The following is a 6,671-nucleotide window of genomic DNA, read 5'->3' on the forward strand; positions in this document are numbered from 1 at the left end:
AAATAAACTTTGTGTACATATGTACAGCTATTATTTTTTAAAACTTTTTAAAACAAATTTTAATTTTCTTTTTAAGATAATCATTTTTATAATGCAGATAAAAGTATTCTTTGTAAATACTACAAAGAACTTTCTCTTCACAGAAAGCCTATATTTGTTTCTAAATTAATCCATCTGGACTCTCTGCCATGAGGTATTTGTTTAGTTATTTGCACCTGCAAATAATCACAACTGTCACACTCCGAAAACCCCTTTCCGGCGGTAGTAAGAGTAGTAAGATGATTGGTAGATTTTATGAACCTTCATGCAATTTTATTGACAGAAGAGCCATTATTAGCAGAGTTGTTATATGGTAATGTTTGTAAGTGGGGTGAAATTTTTTTGATCTAATTTGAAATGAGCCTTTTTGTTATTTATCTGTTTAACAGTAATCTGATCAGAATATGTCATCTTGTCTGGGTATTCATTAGTGCTTTAAGGGATGTTAGCATAAAATCAAAACATAGGCAGATTATCACCAACTTTTAGGTACAGCAGTTGGCAAAATTAAACAGATGGGTTCAGAGAAACCCCCACTTACTGAGAGGGGAACAGGTCACACTTACTCTTCACCTCCATGTTGTACATGGAGTAGGGTATGAGTGCATGTTTAAATACATGCTTTGAAATTCTGAAAGAGATAAAAACCTTGTGATTATCTAGAGATAAAAAATAGAAATGTGTTAATATATGCTTATATTCCTATAATAGCTATTTATTATATATCACTAGCTAATGACTCGGCATTGCCCGAGTATTTATAGACGTCAAAGCATTTGTCTGACGGGGAGCCATTGAGAGGAGCCTTTCATCCCCCTGATCATGCCCATCATTCCTGCCCTCTCCCTTCCCTCTCTCATGCACTCCTCTTTCCCGCCCTGTCTACAATACTGGCACTTTGTAGGTCTACTGTGTGAGGGAGGCCTAGGCCTGAGTTGGGGCAAAGGATGATCCTAGGAACACAGGCTGGAGTTGTTTCCTGCGACATTGTGCCGCCGCAGTGAGGTGGAGGCGGGTGATATGCTTAGGTTGTGACCAGAGGTGGGTTTCTATGAGTTCGCACTTATTCGGTAGAACCGGTTCGTCAAATCTACCGAACCGGTTAGAAGAGGTTCCACCAGTGGACCCGGAAAGCAGGCCACACCTACAGAAGAGGTTCCAAAAATTTTTGAAACCCACCACTGGTCCTTGGATATGATTATTCTACACTATCATGCTCATATTTATAAAACTGAGTGCCTCTGTGAAAGGTAAGGATGACTACTGCGTTTGTGGTGCAATCAGAACATTGTGTTTGTTGAAGTTGTTTTAAGGCAAACCAAAGATGCCTTTTAAAAAACAAGTTTACATCATATTCTTATGCATGCCAGTGCTGTGTGTGAGATAATTTAAGGTGGTTCTGACAAGTGTCATCAGCATCTTCATATCCGGTCACGTGGGCGGCAAGCCACTCCCATCCGGTCACGTGGGCGGCAAGCCACTCCCACAAAGGAGGCCACACCCACAGAATAGGTTCGAACAATTTTTGAAACTCACCACTGGTTGTGACAATCTCAATCAAAAGCCTCTGTACTGGCCTAATCAGACTCCCTTCCCCCTCCCATGATATGAACAATTGCCACTCTAGGACGCCACACTCGCTTTCCTTAAAGGCCCAGGCATTTCAGAGTTATACACACACATACAGACAGAAACACACACACACACCAGGGGTGTCTTGCTCCCACAGTGTTTGTCTCCGGAGGGTAAGTCATCTGTTTACCAAGTTTGGTTGAAATTGCTTGAGGGATTCCAGAGTTATTCCCGCCTTCCCTGGGTTATACTTACCTTTATTCGAACTTCCAAAGCCCAGCTCATCCGGACTGGCAGCTTGAATTTCCTCTCCTCAGCTGTTTCCCTTTTTTCTGACCAGTTTTTGTTCAATTGTGCACGCAGTGTGCTCGCAAAACGTGCACTCAGCGAACCGGTAGTAAGCCGGTTAGGAACCCACCACTGTCTTCCATCCTTCCGAGGTTGGTCAAATATAAGTGTAAGTCCTAAGAGCTACTAGTTGTATTTTTGAATAACTACAGAGATTCTGAATTTATTTATTTATTTACTTAATTATTTGTTTGATTTATACATCCTCCCATCTCACCTATATAATTCTGGAAAGCTTACAGTTTTGCTAACTAAATCAGACTGAGTGATTTATGGATCACTCTATCATTCCATGTAAATTATGTGAAGCCATGCTTTATGTTTCTTTAACTGCACAATAATATGTCTAATGACTTTTTCAGTTTGTGCTTATTCAGTTAAAAAGCACTAGTGGTTGCAAATCCCTACTGTTCGGGCCCATTTTACATTTGTTCCTATTCCTATTGATGTTTTAAATAGGAATGACACCTCTCTAAACATAAATAGGCTCCTAATTTTTTTTTAAAAAAGAGAATACAATTGAAACATGAGCAAATAGAAAAAATATTTGTCTAATACGGCTATAATAGGCCTGGATTCAAAGGGTGAAAAACATGATTAAAAGCATACTTAGGCATTATATCAAAAGCATCTCTTCCCAAAATCTCATGCCAACTGTTTTAAGGAATTTTTGGCAGGTGCTGTGTGGGGGCCCAACAATCTCCTGAATCTCATTTTTGCCCATCAGATCTGCATTTCTGTGCAGCCATGCTGTGTAAGGCAATAGTTACAAAAAGTAATTTGATTGTACAGGTTTAGACAACTGGCTGTCTACAGACTTTCTCCCATTAAAAAATAGAAGAAGCTTTGGGCATAAAGCCTGCTAGTTTGGTCTGAAATTCAAGGCAGTCAGATAACTGCTATGTACAGAGCTTGAAATGGTATGGCGTGCTGTCTCCATTCATTTCAGGTAATCTAAAAACCACATCACAGCTTCTTAGTAGAATAAGTAAAATTTGTTCTTTGGTAACGTGAGTGGTTGGATTTAATGTTTCTAATTTAGAAGCGCTTATAGACCTAGGATTGTGTAGCACAGTTTATGAGATATGACATAAATTAATTATCCACATGGATTAGGATTGTACAGTATGTTCTCCAAATATATCGGATTGTAGGCTTCCTATGAAAAACACGGCTGATTTCCCAGTGGGGAAATATTTGAATTACTAGTCCAGTCTCAAATGTAATCTGGCAAGTAGATGATGAAGTGAAACAGATGAATAAAGTTTGACCAATCTTGATTTCATGATTAGTTTCTTTTTGTATTATTTATATTCATTTATTTAGGTGGCTGCTGTCTGGTTAATTTCTTTAAAATAACTTTATTAGTCGTACCTCATTTTATCTTCCATAAAAATAATATGGCAGATTAAATAGTAATACCAAGTATGTAACAGCATCCTATTTTGATTCTGGTCATTTTGATTGTGGCATCAAACCTAGTCCATTTAGTGGAATTTAATGCAGTATATAAGACCACAGATGAAAGTGTTCGTCTCTGTGAAATGTGTTGTTTTGTCACCAAGATCCATCCCAGTTCTACCTTTTTTTGTTGAGGAGAGCTATCATCCAGAATAATCCAGATGCTGTTAATAGTGAGCATGAAATGGGCATGTATTAAATTAAGGTAGAAAATTATCTTTTCTTACTGGCTATTGCGATGTAATGTATCCAGAATAACTCAGTCTTTTCTAGATGACTATTAACATTCAAGGAATACAACAGTATCTAATGTTTTTTCCATCTTTTAGCCAAAACAAAACCCTCAAGTTCATTTTATAGTCTTCTCCTACCCCATATCAGTTGCTATATCATATTGGAAGCAAACACCCTATTTCGTTCTGTATCTAGATCATTGATACATGTTTCAGTTTAGATGCCAACCATCCCAAACCAGCTGTTTCATGCATGAAATAATTTGTGCATAAACCATGTTACCCCTCTGTAATTATCACCGTGACCCTTGTCATTCTGTGTTTCTTCGGATTAGTGTACAGATGCATGGAATATGTGGTTAATCCAAATGTAATCAATCCATGGAATTCTCTCCTTGGCATCCAAGAAAGCACAGAGAGATCTTCTTGCTGTCCAGAATCTCCTTACTCACTCAACAAGTGCAGTTTTAAAATGACTGCCAAAGCACATGACAAGATGATGATAAACTTTATCCAAATGGAATGGCAGTAGGCAAGCAGTGTGTATGTGTGTGGGACAGTCATCGCAACCTCTCCACAAAAAGAAAAATTGCTTCCAGTTTCCTTTTCTCTCCCTCACCAATTTCCCCCCACCTTCCAGCTGTTTATCTGCTAATAAATATCGCCCAAAACTCCATGAAAGCTAGTGGTGTGATTAATGAGGATAGGGGGTGGATGGAGAAAGCAATTAAATATATTTATTTTTTCACTCATTCACTTAGCTCATTTTTACACCAAATTGAGTGAGGCAAAGATGTTCAACTGAAAATTTAGTGGGGGGGACATGATTGCTGGCTGATTGGTGGAAGAAAGAGAAGATAGATTGAGAACTAAAGGGAATAACTGTCTAGAACAGCCGTCCCCAACCTTTCTGGTTCGGCAGACCAGAGGTGATGGTGGAAGTGGGAGGAGAGGGAATGATTTCATGTGTGCATCTGCAGCATGCACAGATGGAGTTTCATGTGCATGTGCTCTCGCCCACCCTTTGTGCCGGTTTACCATGGGCCCCCTGGCCTAGAGGAGAAAAATATAAAAGTGAGGGTTTGTAGACCTTTGGTGCAGGGGTAAAATCCAGCAGGTTCTGGAGAACCGGTAGCAAAAATTTTGAGTAGTTTGGAGAACCGGTATCAGAAACTTTGAGTAGTTTGGAGAGCCGGCAAATGCCACCTCTGGCTGGCCCCAGAGTGGGGAGGGAATGGAGATTTTACAGTATCCTTCCCCTGCCACGCCCACCAAGCCACACCCACCAAGCCACACCCACCAAGCCATGTCATGCCTACCAAGCCACGCCCACAGAACCGGTAGTAAAAAATTCAAATTTCACAACTGCTTTGGTGACATATCCAGTAAAAACATCCTCCTTCCCTCAAAATCCATGGGAATGGGTTCCTTGAAATGACATTGCAAAAATAGGGTATTTCAGGGAGGACAATTCTGAATAATTGCACAAATGGGGCAGTTTTCTAGGAAAATTTAGAATTTTCACCCCGTGGGAAGAAGCAGGGGGGAAAAAACCTTGAATAATCTTGGCATTGATTTGATGACTAGTAAATGCTGTTTTTATAAGGCACTTTGGAGCATGGTAATTGGCTCAAGTGAAAAGGCTGATAAAATATGAGCAATAAGCTTCCCAATGCTTAGTTACTATGCACAGCATTGTTCAAATGAGTCCACATAACTTCTGCAGATTTCTCTTTATTTAGTTTGTTTAAATTAGTTAATCATTTTTATGGTTCACTGACACTTTATTTAAGGGAAAACCACATCGATGTGTATTGCTGCATTGCAAATTATGTATTATAGTACACTATGCACCCATATTCCTCTAAGTAAATAAGCCCCCTACATACTGTTGTTTGAGTGACAGCACAGTCCTGTGGTTAATACACAGATAATAATTTTGTGTTAGGAATAGGCATAGGATTGGTATTAAAGACACATGCTTTGTTCTGTAATATAACCAGGTGTTGGGTTTTTTAAAATTTTCTCTTCTGCTCAAATTATCAGGACAACCTTAATGACAAGAACTATGCCGCTGCAATAGATCTTGCTTGCTGATAGATTGATTGAGGATTGATTTAAGGAGAGTTGTTTCAGTAACTGGTTCTGGCCATCTAGAATTTGGAAATAATTCTCTGGAGAGCTCTCGTTCATTGGAATAGAGTACAAAGTTCTATATGTAAATGGTTAGGCTGCATAACAGAATGTTCTATCAAATAGAATTTAAGGCCTTTTATTATTTGTACTGTGAAATGAAAAAGCATAAATTGTTTGCTGTGATTTTCTTCCACATATATTAGCAAATGGGTTAGATACATATGCCCCCCTTGATATAGCAAGAAAAATAACTTCCATACTGAGCCAGGCTGTGGCAGTATCTTTCAGCATTTGCTTTGTGCGTAACAAGTTTCTACTTAGAATCCTTAGGAAAAAAATGTTGTAAGTAATTAAATACTATAATGTCTTTGCAATATTAACAACACTCTTGGCCTTGCATGTTATTAAAACAAATGTGCTTCATATAAATAAATGCTATGAGTAGAAAGCTTAATATTAAACATTTCAACAGGGATATGGAGTTCTTTGGAAACAACAGGGAGAGATTTAGATTTCTCTTTTCTGATCTATTAGCTACACACACACACACAAACACACACACACCAGACATGAATTTGGTAAAAATTTGTTTCCAATTATGCGTGGCACTAAAATATAAAATATTATTGCTGTTGTAAGTAAGACTTTGGGTTTTTTTATGAAATAACATTCTCTCATTTCCCTTGCTGTTATATCAGAGATCGCTCTGTTTTTAAAATAAATCTGCCATCATATTTTCAAAATTTTTGGAAGGTCACTGCTCCTTCCAGTAGATTTATTTTTCTTCCAATGATCTACATTCTTTGACTGGTTTGTTTTGTTTTTAAAGAAATCCAATGCTTGGCTGCCAAAGCTGTTTTCTTTTTCTTAGAAAAAGTTGTT

At 38.3% G+C, this 6,671-nt stretch overlaps 1 protein-coding gene across 7 annotated transcripts in view; it reads left to right on the forward strand.

Moving 5' to 3' along the window:
• Positions 1 to 6,671, forward strand: part of ZNF516 (zinc finger protein 516) — a 132,544-nt gene that overhangs the window by 88,960 nt on the left and 36,913 nt on the right. The window lies entirely within an intron of this gene.

Source organism: Thamnophis elegans, chromosome 8 (genome assembly GCF_009769535.1).
Source record: "Thamnophis elegans isolate rThaEle1 chromosome 8, rThaEle1.pri, whole genome shotgun sequence".
NCBI classification, from domain to species: Eukaryota; Metazoa; Chordata; class Lepidosauria; order Squamata; family Colubridae; genus Thamnophis; species Thamnophis elegans.